Raw genomic sequence first — 26,842 nt, forward strand, 5'->3', positions numbered from 1 at the left:
ATTGGGGGGTGGCCATGTCTGAAGGACACGTGCCGCCCCTGGGGTGGGTTTTCTGCAGCCACAGCACACAGGTGTCACGCTCCACAGCACTCGGGGCTTATGGGAGGTTGAAAGGCAGCACTTCTGCGACATGAGTCTTTTGCTTTGAAGGGGCCCGAGGCTGCCCTGGTCTTCCTCATGTTTGGGAGCGTCGGGCCCGGAGGCTCCCGTGAGACTCTCTAGGCTGAGAGGCTGGGTTCAGAGCGGGCGGAACCAACCACCTTGCTCTTTTATTTACGCTGTTTCAATATGGGTTTCCTCGGCTCTGCAAAATCTGCTTACCTGGTTTTTTAAAACCAGAAGGTTCAGAACTAACGTCGGTGAGTCTCATGAAGCGCAGATAGAGAATGGCAACTCGTGGGCGGGAGATGGGTTTTTCAGACGACGAGCTTTTTCCTCGTTCTTCCTCCAGGCCTAGAAAACCCATACACGTTACTCTCTCCACTTCTCGGTACTAATTCCTGGTTTGCATTCCTTCTATTTTGTGGGGAGCAAGTACTCCTGAAGTGAATGCTGGAGGAGAGGTTTCCCCTTGGAGTTGTGGTCTCTCGGGTTAAAAGGTCTGTAAAGTCAAGGTTTTGTCCACTGATGGCACCAGCTGGGGGAGATCTTCCAGCGAGTTCATTTAAGAGCCTTCATTTAAGAGCCTTCCGGCGAAGAAGGCTGTGCTGAGGTCGCCCGGTGATTGTCCTTCCCACAGGCCGCCTCCCGCCTGCCGTTTTCTTCCTGAGCTGTAGGTGGCGCTAGAGGGTGAAGACCGCTCGGCCTTGTCCGACAAGCGCAGTTCTGGACCTCGGCTGGGGATCCTGGCCCCTTCCTTTGCAAAGGTGGATCCAGAGAGGGGAGGAGACCAGCCTAAGGTCACACAAAGTCGATGGCAGTAAAATCTGGTTTAGAACAGGGATTGGCAGGCTTTTTCTGTAGAGAGAAAAGTAGTAAATATTTTAGGCTTTGGAGGCAATGTGGTCTCTGTTTCAACTACTCAAATCTGCCGTTGTGAGGCAAAGTAGCTATCAGCAATACATAAAAGGATGAATGCGGCTCTGTTCCCATAAAATTGTATTTATGGACACTAAAATTTGGATTTCATTTGATTTTTGTGGGTCACTAAACTTTTTTTTTTTTTTTTTCAAATATTTAAGGATGTAAAATCATTCTCAGCTTGCTGGCCTTTCAAAAGCAGGCATCTTGTCCTGTAGGCTATTGTTGGCCAGCCACAGGAGAGAACCCAGCTCCCTGACCCAGTCTTCTCAGGACTGTGATAAGAGACCATCTTTGTTCCCTGTCCCATCAGTATTGTTTTAAATTATATTTTGAATTAATATCTTAATTAATTAATTCCATTGAGTTTTTGTCATTATATCCAGAAGTTCTCCTCAGGAACTATTTGTCCTCTTCCTGAGTTATCTCTTTGGAATTTTTTTGTTTGCTTTGGATTTTTTGTTTTGTTTTGTTGCTCTCAACCCCTTTGTCTTTGAATTGCAAGGGAAAATTCATTTGGCTCAACTGTTCTGTTAATGATGGGAATTCGACTTTGGAAAATATCCCTATGGAAGCAATTATAGTCTACTAAAAATTAAGGAATATACAGATCTTTTATTTTATTTTTTTAAGATTTTATTTTTAAGTAATCTCTATACCCAATGTGGAGCTCATCCACAACCCGAGATCAAGAGTCACATGCTCCACCAACTGAGCCAGCCAGGCGCCCCTATAGAGATCTTTTAATTTTCTGGACTTTTGGCTACCCTGATTTTTATTTTAAGAGGGTAGGGTTTGAAAATATTTGTTGTGATAACTAGAATTTTCAGAAGACTCCTAGAAGGTGTTTAGTTGGGAAAGTGTAAGGAAAGGATCTGGCCTTTGGGGCCGGAACATGGCTCTGCGATGCACTCCAGTCAACAGATCCTGGACTTTCCCTCTCTCTTCACCCCTACAGCACACCGCAGAGTGTTAGCAAGGGCGACCCGGGGAGGGCCCCAGCTATCTGTGTTTTACTCAGCTGGTAAACCGAGAGTGGGTGTTACTTTTTAAATTCGAAAGAAAAAGGAAAGTGAAAGGTGCTTAGACTCAAGGAAAATTTCCACAGAGCATTTGAGCACGTGGCACTGTCATTGGAACATGGCTACTACCTCCCAAGGTGACAGCTCTGAAGGAGACAGCACAAGTGTTTTCAGGACCTTTGAGTCAAATGTCATCTTGCTTAGCATTGTGAAAAAATTTTTAATTTCCTATTGAAACCCAAAACACAGATAATGGAGCCAGTGTTTTCACGGAGCTACTCAATGCTTCTAAAGATAACATGGCTCTATCAGGGTGGGGCTGGAAGCCAAGGGGAATTAGGCTCCGTTTACCTTACATCCAGTTAAAATCTGTGCACTTGCAACTGTGGCCACTGGTCCTGCTGCCCAGGAAACTCAAGAGACCCCCCAGGTGCACAATCTCATCTAATTTCTAAGAATGTAATGACTTGTCCTGGTGTGCTAAAAGTTCTATCTGATATACACACATTTATATGCAAAAATAAAATGATGTAAAGGTAGCGTTAGGGATTTTTTTTCTGACTTACAGGCTGTCTAGTGTATAACGTCAAATAGGAGAAGGAAATCACAAAGCGATGTGAACACTATGATTCAATTTCAGAAAGAAAACAAACATAAATACACAGCCTGATGAATGATGTATGTACTTCTGTGTACGCGCAGCAGAAAGGCGTGGCAAGTTACGCCCTCTTTGTTGACACTGGAAACTACCTGGAGACCAGGAGGAGGAAATGGGGGGAGGCAGCGAGGTCCTGGTCAGCGGGGAGGGCCGCAGAGTCACCTGTGAAGTGAGAAGTGACAGAGAGGGTGCGCCAGATTCAGTGGGCGGAGGGCGGGTGCCAAGCACCTTGAAGACTAATGGGGCAAAAAGTCAAACCGAGTTGGGGAGCAGGTGGGAAGTAAGAGAATGGAGCCGGTAAGATATGCGGCTCTTCCCACGAATCTGGCTGTGAGCGAGAGAGCAAGTGCGAGAGCCCGCAAGCAGGGCGGTTGTGTTCGGTTCTGATTTGGGAGACGCCGAAGCTTATTAAAATGCTGCTGGGAAGGGTCCAGCTGAGAGGGAGAGGTGGAGCATTCAGGGCAGGAGGAGAGAGGAAGCATGGCCTCGGGAGGACAGGCGTTTTCATCATTTTCTAAATTGCTTCTGATGCTCTCTTGGCCCACAAGCCCCCAGACCCATTTAAACCTCCAGAGAAATAAAACCTTCATTAGATGGGCTTGGCCAGCGCACACACAGGAACAGGCAGGTAACGGCTACAGTTTGTAAGGGCGCGAACGCATCTCACCAGGTGGTTCAAAGAAATGTATCATCTGATACAATTTAGCCTTGTTTCTAACATTTATTCATGTTTGAGAGACAGAGCGTGAGCGGAGGAGGGGCAGAGAGAGAGAGGGAGACACAGAACCCAAAGCAGGTTCCAGGCTCTGAGCTGTCAGCGCAGAGCCCGACGCGGGGCTCAAACTCATGGACCGCAAGATCATGCCCTGAGCCGAAGTCGGACGCTTAACCAACCGAGCCACCCAGGTGCCCCTAGTACAATTTAGTTTTATGTTAAACATTTGTCTTATGTTCCCAGAAAGCTGATGGTAAATCACAGGGCTCAGGAACCCTGATTCCAGTGTTCCCACCACAAATGGCTCATTTCCTGATTACAGTTTAAGGTGAGGTGTCTAGCTCATAAGTGGAGAAGAAAAGCCTTCTTGTGCTATTTGAGAAGACTGATTTTAAGACAAATATTCTCCCCTCTTAACAAAACAGGCTTAAGTGCCAGGTGAGATCAGCATGGACATTGACTTGCTGGTTGCCATGGAAGTGACAGTCCTATGCTCAGCAATCTCCTTCTCTAGAGATTTCTCGAGGCTGAGAGTCATTTATTTATTCAACAAATATTTGAGCGCCTTGACATAACATCATTCTAGGAAATAACGAGGAAGGGATACAAAACAAATCTGAAAGAGTATCTGGGCTTAAAATACCTCCAAGTAAGATTTGGATAAGTGAGAGAATAATGATGCTGATCATCGCCACTCACGGTTGTGGCATCACCAGGTGCCGGGCGCTGTTTAGGCACCGTGCGTGCATTCGCTCATCTCCTCACAACAACCCTGCGACGGGTGCCATCGTTGTGCCCGTTTCACAGATGAGAAAACAGAAAATACGGCACTTACCGAGTTCACACAACCACAGTGACGGAGCTTGGAACCAAACCCAGGGGGTCTGACTCGCAAGTCCACGCCGTTAACCACTACACGATTTTGTCTCTTATGAGACGTGTGAACACGTGTAGACAAAAAGTAATAGAAAATAAATATATAATTATAGGTTCATGAATGTGATAGAAACAAGAAGTGCTGTAGAAATTCCAAAGGCTGCAAAAGTACTGGAACGTGGCCGTCCCGACAGGACTTCCCTAGCCTAGGTTGACAGATAAGAGGAATGGATTGAGGACGAGAAAAATGTGGTCAGGAAAGCAGGAGAGGCATCTTCCACGGGAGACAGCGTAAGCTTATCCCTTGCTGCCCCTGTGACCCACATCAGTATGTGTTTGTGCTTTCACATTGTTCTTGTGAGATACACACATACAGCATTGTACATAGACATACACATATCCATGTACGTTTTCATCAATACTGGTTTTACAAAATGAGATGGCATAGATTATAGATCCAAGCACACACATACACTGTGTTGTCTTTGCTCTTGTTAATATTTCCTGGCAGTCCCTCTAGGTCAGCCAGCAGGGCAAATTGATTCTGTTTAATGCCATAGATGTACAGTTTTCCGGATCTTTGCTTTGTCAAACAATGCCGCAGTAAATATATGCTTTGTAAATATATGCTTATTTACTGGTACTTTTATTTACGTGGGCTTTTGTTGCTGGGTTGAAGTGTATGTGTGTTTTTAATTGTAATAGACTTCTCCAGATTGTTTTTCAAAAAGGCGGTGGCAATTCGGATTTCACTGGCAGAGCAGGAGAGGAGACTTCCCTCCATCTCCACCAGCGTTAGGTGCAATCATTATTTTTGCCAATCTCATATTGATAAAGTGCTATCTTGTTATCTTAATTTGCATCCCCATTGTATAGTGTGAGCGTCTTTTATGTTTATTTTATTGGATATTTGGCTTTGCCATGCTGTAATTTCCTATTCGTGTCCTTTCCTCATTTTTAACATTGTTTGTCTTTCCGTGTCACTTCATTTGAATTCTCAGTATGTTACAGATATTGCCCCTTTTTCACCTTCAATGCACAACATTCAAAGATACATGTTTTATTCATTGACTTATTTTTATAAATTTGCCACAACTCTTTTAAAATTTTTAAGAAGATACATATATTGACTTTTCTTTTACAGCTTCTGTGTTTCTGTCCCAATTAAGGTCCCCTGAACCATACATTTTACATTAGTCTCCTAGATTTTCTCTTCAGACTTTATTTTTTTCATTTAAATTTTAATTATTAAATATATATTTTTTAAGAGTGAGCAAGAGAGCATGTGCACACATGGGGGAGGGGCAGAGAGAAGGGGAGAGAGAATATCCCAAGAAATCTCCACACAGAGCGTAAGGCTCAATGTCACAAACCACAAGATCATGACCTGAGCTGAAATCAAGAGTCTGGTAGGCGCTTAACTGACTGAGCCACTCAGGTGCCCTTGTTTTGTTTTTTAAGTAAACTAACTCGACCTCCAACGTGGGGCTCGAGCTCTTGACCCTGAGATCAAGAATGGCATGTTCCTCTGACTGAGCCAGCCAGGTGCCCCAATTCTTACATATACATAGAAAAATACATATCATATTTATGTAAGGTTTGAAGTAACTTCTCAGATTTTTGGTTTCAGGACATTTTTTCACTCCTAAAAATTATTGAAGATTCCAAAGAGCTTTTGTTTATGTGTATTTTGCCTATCAATATTTGCTAAATTAGGAAGAATTTAAAACTGATAGAATGTGTTTATTACCTTTTATTTTTATTCTTTTTAAGTTTATTTCTTTTGAGGAAGAGAGAGAATGGGGGAGGGAGGGAGCGAGAGAGAGAGAGAGAGAGAGAGAGAGAGAGAGAATCCCAAACAGGTTCTGTGCCATGAGCACAGAGCCAGAAGCAGGGTTGACCTGAGCCAAAATCAAGACTCAGATGCTTAACCAACTGAACCACCCAGGTGCCCCAAGCGTCCAACTCTTGATTTTGGCTCAGGTCATGATCCCAAGGTTGTGGCATTGAGGCCTGCATTGGGTTCCACGCTGAGTGTGGAGCCTGCTTAAGATTCTCTCTCTCTCTCTCTCTCTCTCTCTCTCTCTCTCTCTCTTTCCCCCCCCCCCCCCCCACTCATGTTCTCTCCTTAAATAAACAAAACAAAACATTAAAAGCAAAACAAAAAAAAGGTTAGTTGCAACATAAATTCAAACACCATACCAACAAATCTTTTTTATTCTGTTAAAATCTGCTAGTCTCTTTTGCATTCTGTTAATCTTACTTTCTGATTGTTCATTGCTAGTGTATAGAAATACAATTGTTTTTAGTGTATTGATCTTGTATCCTGAAACCTTGCTGAACTCGTTTATTAGCTGTAAGAGTTTTTGTTTCTTTGTTTTGTTTTGTGTTGGGTTCCTTAGGATTTTCTGTACACAATGCCATATCCTCTGTAAATATAGATAATTTTTCCTCTCTAGTTTAGATGTCTTTTATATTCTTTTCTTGCCTAAATTGCCCTGGCTACAACTTCCAGTACAACATTGAATAGAAGTGGCTAGCTGGACATGTTTGTCATTTTCCTGATCTTAGGGGGAAAGATTTCTGTCTTTTACTGTCCGTTGTGATGTTGGCTGTGGGTTCCTTATAAAGGTTCATTATCAGGTTGAACTTCCCTTCTTTTCAGAGGTTGTTAAGTATTGGATTTTGCTGAATGCTTTTCCCACATTAATGAAGATAATCATGTGAAATTTTTTCCCTTCATTCTGTTCATAGTGTATTACATTGATTGATGTATGTTAAACCACCCAATAACCACCCAATAACATATAAAAGGGATTTGTAATCCCTTTTATATGTTACTGGATTTGGTTTGCTGGTATTTTGTTGAGGATTTTTGTATGTATATTTATAATAGATATCACAGTGTAGTTTGACTTCTCTTATGATGTCTTTTTCTAGTTTTTCAAAAATTTTCACTTCAAGTCTGGTTGACATACAAGATTATATTAGTTTCAGGTGTATAACATAGTGATCAACAATTATATACACCTCTTTTTCTAGTTTTGTACCAGGGTGAGCTGGAATATGTTCCCCCTTCTGTTTTTGGGAGAGTTTGTGAAGAGTTGATGTTGTTAATTCTTCTGTAAATGTTTGTTGGCCTTCGCCAGTGCAGCCTTCTGGACCTGCGTTTTTCTTTGCAGGAAATTTTTATTTTTTATTTTTTAATTTCTGGTTTGATCTCTTTACTTGTTATAGGTCTATCTGTTCAGAGTTTTGATTTCTTCTTGAGCCAGTTTCTATAATTTGTGTCTTTCTGAGAATTTGTCCATTCTATCCAAGACATCTAATTTGTTGATTTGTGTGCAGTTTTTTGTAGTATTGCCTTATGATCTTTCCTTCTATAAGGTCAGTAGTGTCCCAGCTTTCATTCCTGATTTTAGTAACTTGAGTCTTATCTCTTTTTCTTGGACAGTGCTATGGACTGAATTGTGCCCTCTCACATTCATATGTTGAAGCCCTGACCCCCGTGTGTGTGTGTGTGTGTGTGTGTGTGTGTGTGTGTGTGTGTGTGTTTGGAGACAGGGCCTCTAAGGAAGTAATTAAGATTAAAGGAAGTCATAGGGGTGGGGCCCTAATCTGGTGGGATTAGTACCCTTAAGAAAAGAGACACTACAAGATACTCTCACCACCATGGGGGAGGGCACAGAGAAAGTGGCTCTCTGCATCGAGAGAGCTCTCATCAGGAAGTGAAACAGCCCACACGTCTTGGCCTTGGACTTCCCAGCCTCCAGAACTGTGAGAAATACATTTCTGTTGGTTAAGCCCCCCGGTCTGTGGTATTTTACTATAGCAGCCCGAGCTGACTAAGACAGTCAATCTAGCTAAAGATTCATCAATTCTGTAGATCTTTCCAAAAACCAGCTTTTCATTTTATTGATTTTCTCTATTGTTTTTCTGTTCTCTATTTCACTTATCTCTACTCTAATCTTTATTATTCCCTTCCTTCTGCTTTTCTTTTTCTGTTTCTTTAAGGTGTAAACTTAGGTTACTGATTTGAAAGCCTTCTTTTTTCTAATGTAGGCATTAAATGCATACATTAAATATATATCACTATAGTTTGCAAGGATATGGTGGATTTGCCCTGTTGGTGGAAAATAGTATGGAGTTCCCTCAAAAAATTAAAAATAGAACTACCCTACAATCCAGCAATCACAGTACTGGGTATTTACCCAAAGAATACAAAAACACTCATTCAGAGGAATACATGTACCCCTGTTTATGTTTATTGCAGCATTATTTACTATAGCCAAACGATGGAAGCAGCCCAAATGTCCATCAATGGATTAATGGATAAAGAAGATGTGGAACACACACACACACACACACACACACACACACACACACAGGAATATTATTCAGCCATAAAAAGAGTGAAATCTTGGGGTGTCTGGGTGGCCCCGCCGGTTAAGCATCTGACTCTTGGTTTTGGCTCAGGTCCTGATCTCACGGTTTGTGGGTTCGAGCCCCATGTTGGGTTCCATGCTGATAGTGCAGAGCCTCCTTGAGATTCTCTCTTTGCCCCTCCCCCTCTCACTTTCTCTGTCTCTCAAAAATAAATAAACTTAAAAAAACTTATTAAAAAAAAGTGATATCTTGCCATTTGCAATGACATGGATGAAGCTAGAGAGTATTATGCTAAGCGAAATAAGTCAGAGAATTCAAGAAACAAACAAGCAAAGGGGGAAAGAAGAGAGAGAGGCAAACCAAGAAACAAACTTGGGTCGCCTGGCTGGCTCAGTTGGAAGAGCATGTGACTCTTGATCTTAGGGTTGTGAGTTTAAGCCCCATGTTGGGTGTATAGATTACTTACAAGTAAAATCTTTTTAAAAAATAAAGTAAAATCTTAAAAAACTAAAAAAAAAAAAAAACAGACTCAGGTATAGAGAACAAACTAACGGTACTAGAAGGGAAGGGTGGGGATGGGTGAAATAGCTGATGGGAATTTAGGAGGGCACTTGTGATGAGCACCAGGTGATGTATGGAAGTGTTGAATCACTATATTGTACACCTGAAGCTAATATTACACTGTATGTTCACTAACTAGAATTTAAATTAAAACCGAGAGAGAGAGACATCTGACAGAGGTACATACCCAGCTCACCTAACATGGGATGTCTGTCACACCCTCAACCAATGTAAAGTGTATATGTATATACATTTATATGTGTGTGTGTGTATATGTATATATATGTATGTATATATATGTATATACATATGTATATATGTATATATGTATATATGTATATATGTATATATGTGTGTGTATATATGTATATATATACGTGTACATATGTATGTACATATATATATGTGTGTGTGTATATATATATGTGTGTGTGTGTGTGTATATATATATATATATATATTCCCACTATAAATTTCCCTCAGAGTACTGATTTTGCTATATCCCATAAGTTTTGGAAAGTTCTGTTTCCATTTCCACTTACCTCGAAATATTTTCTACTTTTCCTTGTGATTTCTTCTTTGGCCCATTGGCCATTTGTGAGTGTGTTTTCAACGAGCCCTTGAGACAAGGCTGTTGACACTAAACAGGCTCTCAGATCAAATAAAGATAAGCCCTGGGAGGTGTTCCCAAGGACTTGCCTGACAGGTCAAATAATGATGGTTCTCTTGGAACGGGGCTTTTGGGAAGCTCAAAGCCCACCTGCTCCTTCCAGTGACCGCTTGGTTGCTGGTTTTCACTTTGATTGCAGGGCTGGGGGTTTTCAAGGAGATGGGGAGAGAGAGGAATACCACAACATTTGCTATTCTTACTGACAATTAGCCCTTTTTTTTTTCCTTGAATAAGCACCCCTCAGATGACAGTTTTTGCCAGTGTTTTCCTTGCTTTTGTGGAGGAGTGGATTTTTGGAAGTTCTTACATCACAATTCCTGCTGGCATCCTGCCTAGTTTATACCCATGCATGATTTTGTATTTTCATGCACTGATCATTTGGGAAATAACGCTTTCTCATTTTTGCGGTTTTTCCAAATGTGGCCGTACTTCATTACAAAACATCCAGAAACTGCACTAGTTAATATTGCCTCTGATCTCATCAGAAAAGTCTTTAGAAGGGCGCCTGGGTGGCTCAGTCGGTTAAGTGTCTGACTTCGGCTCAGGTCATGATCTCACGGTTTGTGAGTTTGAGCCCTGCGTCGGGCTCTGTGCTGATAGCTCAGAGCCTGGAACCTGCTTCACATTCTGTGTCTGCCTTTCTCTCTGCCCCTCCCCTGCTTGTGCTCTGTCTCTCTCTGAAAAATAAATAAATGTAAAAAACAAAAAATTAAAGAAAAGAAAGGTCCTTAGGTACTGGGAAGCTATTAAGCTTGCGGTGGCAGGAGCAAGTGTTTTCAAATGTTTGTTTTCTCTGGAGAGTTCAAATTTCATCGTTGATAATAGATCCTACCCGTTGTTTTCCTTGATGTGAGGGGCTCACCTCATTAATCTCTGAGAAAATGTCTGCCCGACACCTAAGTCTGAAACAACATAGTTTGTCTATCATTCTTTCAAGTAAAAACGGTGTTCCTTAAAAAAAAAAACAACTGCCTAGTTAGGCTCGCAGCTCAGATAATCTCACAAATGTTTTTCAAGATAACCATCACGTACATCCCATTTTGTTACACAGAATGTTAGAAAGACAGTCCACTGGAGTCGACACTTCGTCAAATTCCTGCTGCTTCATCAAGGACATTCTTCAGTGAAACTCTAACAGCTTTCTGTCACTGATCTATAATTTTTCTGTCTGTCCATGTGCTCATCCATCTATCTGTCCGTCTATCCATCTGTCTATTAACCTGTGGTGGCAGTGGCGACGGCTACTCGAGTTTGGTGGCCCCGCCTGATGAAGGCACCGGTGGTTTTACCCTCTGTTGCGTCTGTTCCATCAGCGCAAATGTCAGCACAGCTGTCCAGGGATAAACCATGAAAGTCAATACATTAAATATTTCATCTGGCAACACTTGTGTTTGTTGTCAAGCAACAAAAAAGATCTCTATGCAAAAGTCTTTGGTGGCTAGTTACTATTGATACTGGATGAGTATAAGCGAAATAGCAAGTCCAGGCATACTTCTGCAGCTGAGATATAAATTAACACAGCGTTCATGCTTGCAGCTTAATCTTTGATTCGACAAGCTACTGTTTCATTGGAAAGTAGCATACTGTAATTTCTTTTGTTAACTGCCCATTCAGCAGTGTAAGCTCTACAAGGCTAGTGGGTATGTTTCTTCAACAAAGACAATAATTACCCTTCATTGTTCTTCAGTGGTTTTGTTGTTTCTTTTTGAAAATAATTGGGGGTGGGGGGTGGTTTTAGATGCACAGAAAAAAACAATACAGAGTGCCCATATACCCATCACACAGCTTCGGTGGCTTTTTAATTTCTAGTTTGAAAAAAAATGAAAATAAATTTTCAATTATTGACTTTTAAAGAAGTCATCACATCTATGTTTAAAATATTCAAATCCATTCTCTTTAAACTCTCAATGATTTGTCTCAAAATGATACTTCAATTATACTTATCTGTCATTATAATATTATCCAAATATGTTTTGTTACATAAGACACAATAAGGCATCTGTTGACATCTACAAAATTGAGGGAAAGATAGCTTCCGTGTAATTCCGTTTTTTATTTGAAGTCTGTCCAGCTTCTTTGGAATACATCCTTCCCTTCCATGAGTCAGAGAACTTCCTGATAAGTATTTTTCTCGGCATCTTTTCATATAAATGGTGCAGCTGTGGGTTGAGAAAGTGGGGCCTCCGGTCTCCCTTTTTAAGCCAATGATCCATCCTTAAATATAAGAAAATATAAGAAAAAATACTGTATAAATAAGTTTTATTTTAGAATAAATGATTCTTAAATTTTAAAATAACAGTTTTAGTGAAAATCTTACAAATTAGAAAATTTCTTGAAAAAATTATAAAAACACTATTCCAAAAGAAAACAATAAGTCTACTTATAGTCTGTTTCCACATAAGAGCAAGGAAAGATTTGATTTTGAAATAATGACATATTGAATGATAATGAAGTTATATCAGTTATAGTAGATGTGACCAAGATAGCTAGTGAAGACACAAGGGAAGAACTGAGCACATGTTTATATCCCGAACCTTAGAAGCTTGTAGAAAGTACAAGAATACTCAAACATACATTCTGTTAGCTATCAGAGTGATATCATCACATGTCATGTAGCTCTAGAAAACTTCAGTGTATCATAAGAGAATGAAAGTAAAAAAGGCAAGTATTATTACTATTAAAATAATTATATATTATATTTTATAAATTATAATATAGAAGTATATTTTAGCTGTGAACATAGTTTAGACTTCATGGACCCCCTGAGATCTTAAGGTCTCCAAAGTTTCCCCAGACCACACTTTGAGAACCACTGGTTTACCGTTTTGTTTTGTACAATCTTTATGAGTTTGAGTATTACAATTTAATGAAAAGGGGCGTCTGGGTGGCTCAGTCAGTTAAGAGTCCGACTTTGGCTCAGGTCATGATCTCATGGTTCGTGGGTTCGAGTCCCGTGTCAGGCTCTGTGCTGACAGCTTGGAGCCTGGAGCCTGCTTCCAATTCTGTGTCTCCCTCTCTCTGCCCCTCCCCTACTGACACTGTCTGTCTGTCTCTCTCAAAAATAAATAAACATTAAAAAAAAAAATTTACAGTTTACACTGACTTTGTAAAGTGGATAATAGGGTTTCTTCATCTTTTCCTAAGGACTGGAATTAGTTTTGTTTTGTTTTATTTTGCCCTCTCAGTTCTTCTGCCCCCACCCCATCCACCTGGCCCAGTGATACCTGCACGGTCTCTCCTGAGGAAATGAATCTGGTCAGGTACAAGTAGGAAGATGGCCGGTGGGTGGGTCTGCGGCTGACCTCCCCAGGTGGCTGCAGTGAACTCAGACCCAGTGACCATTTCCTGTGGTTGACTGTGACACAGAAGGGCTAGATTTTGTTTTTTTAAATCTTATTCCCTGCAGCATCAGTGCAGAAACAGAAAACTGGGTCTTATTCCTTTAAAATACAAATGCGTGTCATTTTCAACATACAACTCAGTATGATACTCTCTTAGATGTATTTCACCAAAACAAGGCCCTGCGTAGAAAGGCGGCAGGTAGTAGAGCCGCATCGGTAGCTTTTATAACATCCCTGTGGGTTCTGGCATCGCTAAGGGATAACTAGCATCAAATCACTTTTTGCAGTTTCCGGGACATTGTGAGCCCTTGCTGAATGTTAGCTCTCATTACTATTGGTGTGACGATGATGATTGTCATGATCATCAATATCCCCTCCGGCGTCAGCTCCAGGCCCACCGCGTCCGGCTATGGAGAACCACGTATGCTGGTGTTTCCGCACTTGGCATTCCATCGCCGGCTCTGGTGGCAGCGTGGGTGCCACAGAGGAGCCCTCGATAAGAATGTGGCCTCAGGTGTTTTAAAATACAGTGTATTTATAGAAAATTTGAGGTTCAGTAAGGCTAAGAGATCAGAAGACAAGTGCCTTTGAAAAGATAGTTTGTTACAGTTCCCAAAAGTCAGGGGCATGCTGCATCCTGGGGGGGGAGGGGTGGGCGGGGGCGGCGCCGGGAAGCCCCAGGGTCAGTCACGAGGCAGAGGGAGAGAAGGGACATGTAGCCAAGAGCTTCGATTGTGGTTTGTGCAGGAAGGAGTGAGGGAGGCAGGGTAAGCAGGTTCAGGATCCGCTAGTTTGAATAGTTTCAGTGGGCTCTGGCCTGAGGGGCTGCCCCTGGTTGTCTCGCACGTGGCCCTGGGGTCATTAGGGCAGGTGGATAATGGCCAAGAGTGTGAGAGCCTGATAACAGGAGGTAGTTGGGGTGCGGGCCCTGGATCGGTCGGCTTGCCCTTGAAAGGTGCGCTCCCGACTGAGTTTTCCACCGTCTCTGGGAACTGGCTTCTAGCCTCATCTCCCTCGAGAAGAAATGGACTCTCCCAAGTGTGAAGGAGCGCCAGGGACCTTACGTGGTCTCGAACCTTGCGTCCAAGTTAACCACTTCCTTCAGCCCACCATTGCTGCCACCCGCACTCCAGGGCCGGGATAATTACCGCCATCATCCTGCCTGGTTGTAAGATTCACACGGACCCCCTTGGTATTGACGAACGTTAAAAGGCCAGAGCCTTTTGAAAGGAGCTTTTGTTTAAAAACCAGAGGAAGATGGGGCGCAGTCGGTTAAGCGTCCGACTTCAGCCAGGTCACGATCTCGCGGTCCGGGAGTTCGAGCCCCGCGTCGGGCTCTGGGCTGATGGCTCAGAGCCTGGAGCCTGTTTCCGATTCTGTGTCTCCCTCTCTCACTGCCCCTCCCCCGTTCATGCTCTGTCTCTCTCTGTCCCAAAAGTAAATAAACGTTGAAAAAAAAAATTTAAAAACCAGAGGAAGAAACGTAGCAAATGAGAGAGCTGCTAGAGCCGTTCGGGTCCAGAGCTGCGTCGCAGAGAGGTGGGCCTCAGGCCGAGGAGCGGCATGAGCCCAGAGCACAGGCCCGACCCAGCCAGGGATGCTTCACTGTGGCCTGGGCATGGGCTGTGCAAAGCGGGAGGCGGGACACAGCTGCAGCAGTGCCGAAGCCAGACTGCAGAGAACGGAGAGCCACTGAACTGTTGTGTGCCCGGGAGGGGTGTGAACAGAGCTGGGTCCTAGGAAGATTACTCTGGCACGAGCGTTCACGTTAACTGGAGATCCATAACGCTTAGAATTACCTGACGGGCAGTATTTTCTGAGCAGTTACTACGTGTGGGACTGGGCCAAGAGCTCTACAAGCTGTTTTCTGTTTATTCTTCGTACGCCTGCTGTCAAGAAGGTTCTGTTACCAGCACTATGTACTGGACGAGAAAACCGAAGTTTAGAGAGATTCAGGAACGTGTTCGCGGTTACACGGGCAGTAACTAGCTGAAGCGAGGTTTGAACCCAAGCCCACGGACCGCCCCACACCCCACCTCCCCGCGGCTTGCACTTTGAGCTTGGGTGGGGAGTGACGCTAAGCTGGCCGACGGCAGGGAGACGTGGCGCAGGGAGTCCCCGTGGACAGAACCCTCAGGAGTGCCGGTTACCGGGGTGTGCCATGAGGAACCGAAGGCTGGGGTGACCTTGGGAGGATGATGGTGCCTTGAACAAAAGTGGGGCACACAGGCGGGAGGTGCATATCATGTGCAGGGTAAAGCTGGATTTTAAACGGGGAGGTCCGGGGCGCCTGGGTGCCTCAGTCCGTTAAATGTCCGACTTGGTATCTGCTCAGGTTGTGATCTTGTGGTCATGAGATCGAGCCCCGCGTCAGGCCCTATGCCGAGCGTGGAGCCTGCTTGGGATTCTCTCTATCCCTCTCTCTCTCTCTCTCTCCCCTGCCCCTCCCCTGCTTGTGCGCGTGCTCTCTCTCTCTCTCTCTCTCTCTCTCTCTGAAAATAAATAAACATTTTTTTAATAGATAAATGGGGAAGTGCCTACCATGATCTAGCTAGAACAGAAACCAGAGGGGCGTAGAACCAGTCAGTTTCTACCCAGGCTTCCCTCATGACCTTGCATTCCACAGACAAAGACACACTGTGGAGCGCTTGGGCCATGACCTCCTTTTCTTCTGCCACCCTCGTATATAACCTGTAAGACGGCTGACCCACCTGAAGCTGTACGTGTCCAAAGAGCCAACGGCAAGCTGCTCTCATGAATCATCTCTGATGGGTCGCCCGCTGTGGTCAGCATGGTTGGCATGGTGCAGATAGGCTTGTGATTCCCTGTTACCTAATTAGCAAAGAAATGTCTGTCTGTGTCTGTATTACTTGCAGGACCTTTCCATTATTTAACCAAGTCAAAAAAGAAACCAGTGTTTCCCAATTAAGGCTTTCGCTTTTTTCTGGTTCTAAATCCGTTTATTTCTATAACGGCCCCTGTGCTCCCAGACCTTGGCTGGGATGAACCACCCGTCAGGCTGACTCACGGCTGCTGCCCTCATTTCCACTCTGGTTTCTATGGAAATAGACATCAGAAGGCTCAAAACAAGGTGAGGGCTCTGAGACACCTCATGATTCTGAGGCTTTTGCAAACCCTATTTGTCCGACATCTGTTTCCATGGAAACAGATGCAGAAAAGGTCAACCAGTGCTCTACAATAAGCTTCTCTCTCTCTTATCTAGTTTTGTTTTTTTACAAATAATGAAACAGTGCATGTCTTTTTCACATTATCACAGAGGTTTTTATTTTTATTTATCTTGAGAGAGAGAGAGACATCAAGGTAGGGAGGGGCAGAGAGAGAGAGAGAGAGAGAGAGAGAGAGAGAGAGAGAATAGCAAGCAGGCTCCGCACTGTCAGCACAGAGCCTAATGCAGGGCTCAGTCTCACAGTTCATGAGATCATGACCTGAGTGGAAATCGAAGGCCCCTAGAAATAGTGCCTTAGGGATGCCTGGCTGGTTCAGTTGGTAGAACATGTGACTCTTGAACTCAGGGTTGTGAGTTCAAGCCCCACGTTGGGTGTGGAGCCTACTTTAAAAAAGACAAAAAAAAAAAAAAAACAAACGCTTAGTGTCTTAGGTCTGGGAATATGACTGGAGAAAAATTGGTACATGACCCGCCATTGCTTCCGGCTTCAGAATTCAATTCAGGTGGTGACTGAGCCCCCCTCACGTGCATCACTGTGGCTTGGCTGTAAGGGCCCAGGGTCTATTTGACTCCAGTTTGAGCCCATTTGTATCTAAATTCTATCTACCACCTATGGTATATAAAGTACCGAACTGTCGACTGACTAGAACTTAAATAAAAACTTGGAATCAAAAAAAGTAGTGAATACATCTGCTCTGTAAAACGTAGAAACAGAAGCAGTTTTCTGTTCTGGTGAGCAAACTGAGCCAAGGCACCACACTCAATTTTGTAAAATGACGAGAACCATGGAACTGATGGTCATGAAGCACTTGCTGGGCGTGGAGCAAGGACAGTCAAATCTCTAGCGGGAGAAGCTGAGCAAGCTTACTGGAAATAGAAAAAAGCGAAAAATAGTGAAAGTCATCATTGTTCTGTGGGAGCCACACTACAGAGCATTAGTTACGCAATTCACTTAGCAGCTGTTTTTTTTTTTTTAAGACTTTATTTTTAGGTAATCTCTACACCCAGTGTGGGGCTCGAACTCACCTGAGATCAAGAGTCACAGGCTCCGCTGACTGGCCAGCCAGGCACCCCAGTGTTCTACTTCGTGGCATTTATTTTGATGCTATCTTTCATGATTGATTCATCTTCTTTTTTTTTTTTTTTTTTTTAATTTTTTTTTTTCAACGTTTATTTATTTTTGGGACAGAGAGAGACAGAGCATGAACGGGGGAGGGGCAGAGAGAGAGGGAGACACAGAATCGGAAACAGGCTCCAGGCTCTGAGCCATCAGCCCAGAGCCTGACGCGGGGCTCGAACTCCCGGACCGCGAGATCGTGACCTGGCTGAAGTCGGACGCTTAACCGACTGCGCCACCCAGGCGCCCCCATCTTCTTTTTTTTTTTAAGTTTATTTATTTTGAGACAGCGCGAGAGAGACAAGCACACAAGCCAGGGAGGAGCAAAGAGGGAGAGAATCCCAAGCAGCCTCTGCACTGTCAGCACAGATCCCAACACAGGGCTGGAACTCACAAACCATGAGATCATGACCTGAGCTGAGACCGAGAGTCAGACCCTTAACCAACGGAGCCACCCAGGTGCCCTTTTTTTTTTTTTTTTCTTTTGATTCGTCTCTTTTTAGCTGCTGTTTATTTGCACTGCCTTTTATCTCCCAGTAATGAATTAACTGTTAGTGACACAGGGCAGGGACAGTGTTAGCTTCGCTTTGTTCTCCAGGGCACCCCCACCACCTAGCACGACACATGGCCCACACAGGTTGGTGGACAGGGATCCACCGGGGGAGTAAGTGCTCACGGCAGACAGTTGTGCACGAATGCTGGTGGTTTTCTCTCTGCAGGGAGGTCCTCCAGGGCAGGCAGAGGCTTCTGCTTCAGGCCTTGGAGAATTTTCACAAAGTGCATATGCCTTTTAGAACCACCCAGCTCATTAGAACCCACATCTTAGCAGCCCTCCCTTCCCTCTGCTTCTGACTCTGGTTTTGAAATATATCTCAATGGAATCACACAGTATGATATACTCTGAGTCTGGCCCATTTACTCAATGTTATGTTTGTGGGTGCAGAACTTAGGCCTTGCTGACTGATACAAAGCACCCCAAATCTTAGTGGCTTAAGAAAGCAACAGCCTTTCGCTCCCGATCCTGTGTCGGCTGGGCAGGTCCTGGGCTGCTTTCACTGGGCTCACTCCCCATGGCTGTTTCTGGCCGGAGGTCAGCTGGGCGGGAAGGTCCTCGGTGGTCTCACAGCCCGGCAGTCGGTGCTGGCGGAAGGGCGTGTCCTCCGTGTAGCCTCCCCTCCCGTGAGCTCGCTGGGCACGTTCACAGCACAGTGTCGCCAACTTCCAAGAGGCTGAAGGCAAAGCCGCCAGGCCTCATGAGGCCTTGGAACTGTCTGGGCCTCACTTTGGCCACACCCTTCTGGTTAGAGTCACAGCCAGCACCACCTGGGGGGGTTGGGGATGCACACCCACCTCCGCCACAGAGGGCTCGCAAGGCACTGTTGCAAAGGGGAGCTTGCTGGAGTTGGGGGGTGCTGTGTGCTCAACAGTCCACGTCGGTGAGAGTCACCTCAGAAGACACCAGTAGCCTCTGTATACTAAGCAAAATAACCTTCTATAACGAAAGGAAAAAAGACACAATAAACCAAGGAGTTCTGTCCGATTGAAGTTAAGAGTTTTAGCCCCCTAAATTCACATGTATTACCATCTAAACCTTACCCAACATGGGAAAATCCAACTGCCCGTTGCAATCTGAATCTCCTACTCTGAGTTTTTAATTCCAGAAACTGAAGTTTTTCCTAACAACCAGAGAGCAGTGTTGCAAGGACTAAATGGGTACCTGTGTGTCTGAGCAGCGTGCTTGGCCCATATCGTCAGCGGTAGCCCTCTGTTTTCTCCTGCGTCGTCCAAGTTGATCACGCTCTGGGAACCGCACAGAAACAGACTTAGCGAGAATTCATCCGCTTAACACATGTTTGTCGAGTGCCTTTTGTGTGCCTGGGCCTGTTCTAGATCCTTACTGATTTTTCTCTCCGTCCTAACAGAGAGAGAGGAATATAGAAATCTCGGATGATAATTCTAGATTTGCCTATGTGTCCTTCCAATTCCATCATTTTTGTGTCATCTGTTTTAGAGTTCTTATGTTTTAGGCATATATGTTTGTGATTATTGTGTCATCCCACAGGGTTCACCCCTTTATCGTTGTGAAATATCTTCTTTGTCTCTCTGAATGTCCCCAGACTGTCTTGTCTGTCTGATATTAATATAGCCACACCAGTTCTCTCCTGCTCACTGCTTGCATGGTGTCTAACTTTTTCCATTCTTCGGCCTCCAGCTGTGTCTTTGAATTTAAAGCACTTCTCATAAGTCATAGGAATGAAAAGTACAGCATAGGGATATTGTCCATAATACTGTAATGCAGTCATCATGGCGGGCATTTCATAATGTGCATAATTGTTGAGTTACTGTGCTGCACACCTAAAACGAATTTAATATTAATACGTCAATTAAAAATCTTTAGGGGTGCCTAGAGCATGTGGCTCTTGATCTCAGGGTCGTGAGTTCAAGCCCCACATTGGGTGTAGGGATTACTTAAATACATGTTTAAAAAAAATGTTTAGGGGCGCCTGGGTGGCTCAGTCAGTTAAGCATCCAACTCTTGGTTTTGGCTCAGGTCATGAACTCATGGTTCGTGGGTTTGAGTTCCACCTTGGGCTCCACACTGACAGTATAGAGCCTGCTTGGATTCTCTCTCTCTCTCCTCTCTGCCCCTCCCCCCCTCTCAGCATGGATGAATAAACTTAAAAAAAATTGTTTTAATGTTTATTTAAGAGCATGAGGGAGGGAGGGGCAGAGAGAGGGGGAGGCACAGAATCTGAAGCAGGCTCCAGGCTCTAAGCTTGTCAGCAAAGAGCCTGACGTGGGGCTCAAACTCACAAACTGTGAGATCGGGAAGGACCTGAGCCAAAGTCAGATGCTTAACCAGCTGAGCCACCCAGGTGCCCTTAAACTTTAAAAAATGTTTTCTAAAAATTTTTTTCTTTAATAATAAAGTGCTTCCCCGTAGACAGGATATAGCTGGATTCTGCTTCTTTATCCAGTCTGACAATCTGCTTTGGATTGGATTGTTTATTTAGTGCATCCATGAACACTTAAAACAGTTTTATTGAGGTATAATTTACGTACCATAAAATTCATCTTGGGGCGCCTGGGTGGCACAGTCAGTTGAGCTCAGTCAGTTGACTCTTGATTTTGTCAAGAGATCAGGTCATGATCTCACGTTTTCTGAGTTTGAGCCCCACATCAGGCTCTGCACTGACAGCACAGTGCCTGCTTAGGATTCTCTCTCTCCTTCTCTCTCTGCCCCTCCCCTGCTCATGCATGCACGTGCCCCCCCCCCCGTCTCTGTCTGTCTCTCTCAAAATAAATAAACTTTAAAAAATCCATCTCTTCTAAGTGTACAACTGAATGATTTTTAGTAAATTTACAGAGTTGCACTACTGTCCCCACAATTCAATTCTAGAATGTTTCCATCACCCCCAAAGGAATTCCTGTCCACCTTCCCCTTCCCCCCAAGCCCCAAGTAATTACTGATCTGCTTTCTGTCTGTATAGATTTGCCTTTTCTTTTCCTTTCTTTTTTTTTTTTTTTTTTTTGAGAGAGAGAGAGAGAGAGAGAGCGAACTGGGGAGGGGCAGAAGGAGAGAAGAAGAGAATCTTAAGCAGGCTTCATGCCCAGCATAGAGCCTGACATGGGGCTCAATCCCATGACCCTGGTATCATGACCTGACCCAAAGTCAAGAGTTGGACACTCAACCAACTGAGCCCCCAGACACCCCTAGATTTGCCTTTTCTGGACATTTCAATAGCAGGTCGTCTTTTGCATCTGGTGGCCTTCATAGAGAATGCTTTTGAGGTTTAACCCTGGTATAGAGCACAGCAGCACCTCACTCCTTTCTGTGGCTGACTAGAATTCCATCAGATGGAGACACCACCTTTGTCATTTGTCCATTCACTGGTTGATAGACATTTGCATTGTCTCCACTTTTTTAGCTCTGGTAAGTAACGTCGCAACGGACATTCGTGTACCAGTCTTCGTGTGGGCTGATGTTTTCACTTCTCGTGGGTAACCACTCAGGAGTGGAATCCCTGGGTCATATGGCAAATTTATGTTCACCCTTTGAGGCAATGGACAGACCGGCTTTCCAAAGTGGCTGTACCCACTGTTACGTTCCCCCCACCCCACGCCCCCCAGCGGTGTTCAGGGTTCCAGTCTCTCCGCATCCTGCCCGATAGCATTGTCTGTTGTTTTAGTCATGGCCATCCTAGTGGCTGCGAACTGATATTACAGTGTGTTTTTAATGTGTGTTTTCCTAACAACGAATGACGTTGAGCATCTTTGTGTGTCCTTGCCAGCTGCATTAGTTGGCTAGGGCTACTGTAACAAAGTACCACTAACTAGGTGATATGTATTGTCTCATAGTTCTGGAGCCTGGGAGTCCCGAGCTAAGGTGTCAGCAGGGCTGTGCTCCCTCAGGGCTCTAGGGGAGATTCTGTTCCGTGCCTTTGTCTCGGCTCCTGGTGCTTCTGGAAGTCCTGGGCGGTCCTCGGCTTGAAGCTGCACACCTCCAATCACTGCTCCCCTTGTCGTGTGGCCTTCGTATCTACTGTGTCTCTTAGTATCTACTGTGTTTCCGCATCATCATATAGGATTAAGGGCCCACCCTACTCCAGTATGACGTCATCTTGACTAATTACATCTGCAGCCACCCTATTTCGAATTAAGATCACCTTCCGAGTGTCTTGAGAAGCCGGAACTGGTGTACTGAATGAAGGATCTACAGACTGGCCTTCTGAATGAGGGGACACGAGCCACACACAGGCAGCTCCCTCAGCATCCGAGCTCCCGCTTTGGGGAGGTGAGACCACAGGGTTGTTTTGCTTGAAGGCACAGTTTTAATACACCCACACCAAGGAAGTAGAGTGACAAGATTTATTCCTTGCAGATCCCAGAAATTGAGGGGGTTGGACAGTGAGCCAGGGGAACAGCTCCCCTTCCCAGGTTGCAAGCAGACGGGATAGAGAGCAGGCCGGTCAGCACCTGCTACTTGCAAGGTGGTTGGAGCAGAGGTCACTAACTTCCCTCAGACTTCCCTCCAAGTGGTTGAGTGGTAATTTTAAAAGGTGCCTGGGAGGGGTGCCTGGGTGGTTCAGTAGGTTAAGTGTCTGACTTAGGCTCAGGTCATGATCTCACAGCTCATGGACCCGAGCCCCGTGTCAGGCTCTGTGCTGACAGCTCAATCTGCTTCAGATTCTGTCTCCCTGTCTCTCTGCCCCTTCCCCGCTCACGCACTTTCTCTCTCTCTCTCTCTCTCTCTCTCTCTCTCTCTCTCTCTCTCTCTCAAATATAAATAAACATTTAAAAAAAAATTTTAAAGTACCTAGTAAAAGCGAAGCAGGAATTTATGGCAAGAATCCTAAACTCGAGTCCTTAACTAAATGTCCAGACTCTGGGTGTGAGTAAGGTTATTATACTGTAAGATGTACAGGCAACAGCTCAGTAAAACAAACGTTTTTCTCATCACACTGAGGTAGTGGGGGTTAGGACTTCCACGTATCTTTTGGGGATACACAATTCAACCCATAATAGTAGACATTTGTATGTTATCATAAGTGAGGTATCTATTCAAATATTTTGCCCATTTTTAAAAACTGGGTCGTCCGTCTTATTATTGAGCTGTGAGAATTCTTCATATATTCTAGATACAAGTCCTTTTTCTGATACATGATTTACAAATATTTTCTCCCAACACGTGGCTTGTCTTTTCATTTTATTTTATTAAGTTTTTTATTTTAATTCCAGTATTCTTAACATACAGTGTTCTGTTAAGACTGGTGTCCTGTCTTTTCTTTTTATCTTAATAAAGTTGAATTTATCTTTTTTTTTTTTTTTTTTATGGTCTGTGCTTTTATAGTTGCATCTAGGGCCTCTGCCCCACCCAGAGTTTATCAACCTTGGTACTATTGACATAGGGAGAGGTAGCTTTGTTGTGGAGACCGTCCTGTGTTATGTGGGACATTTCACAGCATCCCTGGCCTCTACCCCTTGGATGCCAGTATTAGCTGCCCCACTCCAGAGTTATGACAACCAAGAATGTTTCCAGACATTGCTAAATGTCCCCTGGGAGGGAACAAGATCACACCTAGGTGAAAACCATTGGCCTAAACCAACACTGCAAAGATTTTCTCCTGTGTTTCCCTCTAAGAGTTTTGTAACTTTAGCTCGTACATTTACTTTTTTTTTTACTTTTTTTTTTTTTTAACGTTTATTTATTTTTGAGACAGAGAGAGACAGAGCATGAACGGGGGAGGGTCAGAGAGAGGGAGACACAGAATCCGAAACAGGCTCCAGGCTCCGAGCTGTCAGCACAGAGCCCGACGCGGGGCTCAAACTCACGGACCGTGAGATCATGACCTGAGCCGAAGTCAGCCGCCTAACCGACTGAGCCACCCAGGCACCCCTAGCTCGTACATTTAGACCCAGGACCGTTCTTGGTTCATTGTTATGTTTGGTGTGAGGTAAAGATCTAAATTTCTCTTTATGCCCATGAGTACTCAGTTGGCCCAGTACCATTTGTTGAAAAGACTATGCTTTGACCCATTGAATTACTTTGTCAAAATTGTACCTCTGTAAAAAAGAGTTGATTGGCATAAATGTAAGCATTTATTTCTGGACTCCTGTTTCTGTTGGCTTAATGTATATGTCTGTCTCTGTTGCTGGTACCACATGATTTTAGTTGCTGGGGCTTTATAGTAGGTTTTGAAATATGAGTCCTCCAACTTTGTTCATTTTCAAAAAAAAACTTTTAAAGAAATTTGTTTAGTGTTCATTCATATTTCATGTAATTATCTAATTGGGTTTAATCCTGCTATCTGCAGTTTTCTATTTATGTCATCCTTTTATTCCTCTGTTCTCACTTTCTTTACATGCATTGCCTTTTTTTTTAATTTTTTTTAATGTTTTTATTTATTTTTGAGACAGAGAGAGACAGAGCATGAGCGGGGAAGGGGCAGAGAGAGAGGGAGACACAGAATCTGAAGCAGGCTCCAGGCTCTGAGCCGTCAGCACAGAGCCTGACGCGGGGCTTGAACTCACAGACTATGAGATCATGACCTGAGCTGAAGTCGGACACTTAACCAACTGAGCCACCCAGGCGCCCCTGCATTGCCTTTTGTACTAAACCAATATTTGGGGGGCACCTGGGTGGCTCGGTTGAGCGTCTGACTTCGGCTCAGGTCATGATCTCATGGTTCGTGGGTTCCAGCCCCGCGTCAGGCTCTGTGCTGACAGCTCGGAGCCTGGAGCCTGCTTCGGATTCCGGGTCTCCCCTCTCTCTGCCCCTCCCCTGGTCATGCTCTGTCTCTCTCACTCTCAAAAATAAATAAACACTAAAAAAAATTTTTTTAAACAGGTATTTCTTAGTATACCATTTTAATGACTCTCTTGGCTTTTTGGCTGTATTTGCCTTTTTCCTTTTAAGTTGGTTCTAGGAATTGCAGTGTGCATACGTTACTTACCACAGTTGACTTCTGGTCAATACTGATCTGTTTCTGGTAAAAGAGGAGAATTTCGCACTAGTATGGCTCCATTTCTGTTCCTCTTTTGTGCTCTGTTGCCATATTTACTACATCTATATTTATTATTGACCCTGTGTTGTAACTGTTTGCTTTAAATAGTCACATGTCTTTGAAAGAAATACGGGGAAAGAATGTATCTGTGTCTCCACCCACATGTTTACCATTTCCAGAGCTCTTCATTTTCTCCTGTGTGAAGTTACCATCTCATGTTAGTTCCCTTTCGCCGGAAGCACTGCCTTTAGCGTTTCCGGTAATTCAGGCCTGTGGACGACAAATTCTGTTTTTTAATATCTGGAATTGTCTTTATGTCACCTTCATCTTTGAAGGCCCATTTCCCTGGCCAACAGGCTTTTCTTGGCCAACAGGCTTTTCTCTGTCACTTGGAATATGCCAGTGCTTTGTCTTCCGCCTTCCAGTGTCGCTGAGGAAAAGCCGGCTGTTTTTTCATCTTGTCACTTTTCATCGTTTCCCTCCACCTGATGAGTTCTTTTTTCCCCTGTTCCTTGAGACTTTGTTTTCAATTTTGGCTCCCAGCAATTTGATTGTGATGTGTCTAGGTGTGCTTTTCCTTGCACGTATCCTTGTTCGGGTCCACTGAGCTTCTTGGGTCCATAAATCATCGCCTTCCGCCACATTTGGGGAGTGTTCGGCCATTATTTTTTTTTTTTAATTTTTTTTTTCAACGTTTATTTATTTTTGGGACAGAGAGAGACAGAGCATGAACGGGGGAGGGGCAGAGAGAGAGGGAGACACAGAATCGGAAACAGGCTCCAGGCTCTGAGCCATCAGCCCAGAGCCTGACGCGGGGCTCGAACTCACGGACCACGAGATCGTGACCTGGCTGAAGTCGGACGCTTAACCGACTGCGCCACCCAGGCGCCCCCGGCCATTATTTATTCAAGTATTTTTTCTGCCCCTTTCTCTCCTCTCCTTCTGGAAATCCGATTACACATACAGTGGAATATGTGATATTATCTGACAGATCCCTGAGGCTTTCTTCATTTTTCTTCAGTGTCTTTTCTCTCTGTTCTTTGAGCCAGATAGTTCTATTGGTCCATCTTCCAGTTAAGGGATTTTTCTGCCATCTCCTATATGATGCTGAGCCCATCCACTGCGTTTTTCATTTCAGTTACCGTATTTTCAGTTCTAGAATTCTATTTGGTCCATTCCCCAGTCAAGATTTTCTGGGTTTTTTCACTCATTTTCAGTATATTTGCCTTTTTACTCTTGGGCATGTTTTTCTTTAATTCTTCAAACGTTTTCATGATAGCTGCTTTAGAGTCCTTGTCCGCAAAGTCCAACATCTGAGCCTACTCAAAGTTAGTTCTGTTGGCTACTTTATTTGTCCTGAGAATTGGCCACACTTTTCTCTCTCTTCACCATGTCTAGTAATGCCCTTGGTTGAAAACGAGACATTCTAGATAATATGTGCTGGTGATTGCAGATTATGTTTTGTTCTCCTGAGTATTGTTGTCTTGCTTGTTTTAGTAAACAGTTAACCTGCCTGGTCTCTGGCTGTGCAATCTCTCTGCCCGGTGGTCTGCAACCAGTGGCCTCTCCGTGTATTATGTCCCCACTCTGGAGGGCTCCCTGCGTAGTCTGTCGGCCAGTCAGAGATGATGTTTATGTGCCTGGAGTCAGGAGGATTTCCACCTGCTGCCACTGAACTATGTATAGGTTGAGGAACACATTTAAAAGCGCAGAAAATTTGTAAGTTCACCCAAGCTTTTAATTTTCACTGCCCCCCTGCCCCTGGGGCTTTCTGCCTGTATTTG

At 44.1% G+C, this 26,842-nt stretch overlaps 1 protein-coding gene across 4 annotated transcripts in view; it reads left to right on the forward strand.

Moving 5' to 3' along the window:
• ARMC9 (armadillo repeat containing 9) overlaps positions 1-26,842 on the forward strand; it is a 151,081-nt gene that overhangs the window by 79,190 nt on the left and 45,049 nt on the right. The window lies entirely within an intron of this gene.

Source organism: Lynx canadensis, chromosome C1, assembly GCF_007474595.2.
Source record: "Lynx canadensis isolate LIC74 chromosome C1, mLynCan4.pri.v2, whole genome shotgun sequence".
NCBI classification, from domain to species: domain Eukaryota; kingdom Metazoa; phylum Chordata; class Mammalia; order Carnivora; family Felidae; genus Lynx; species Lynx canadensis.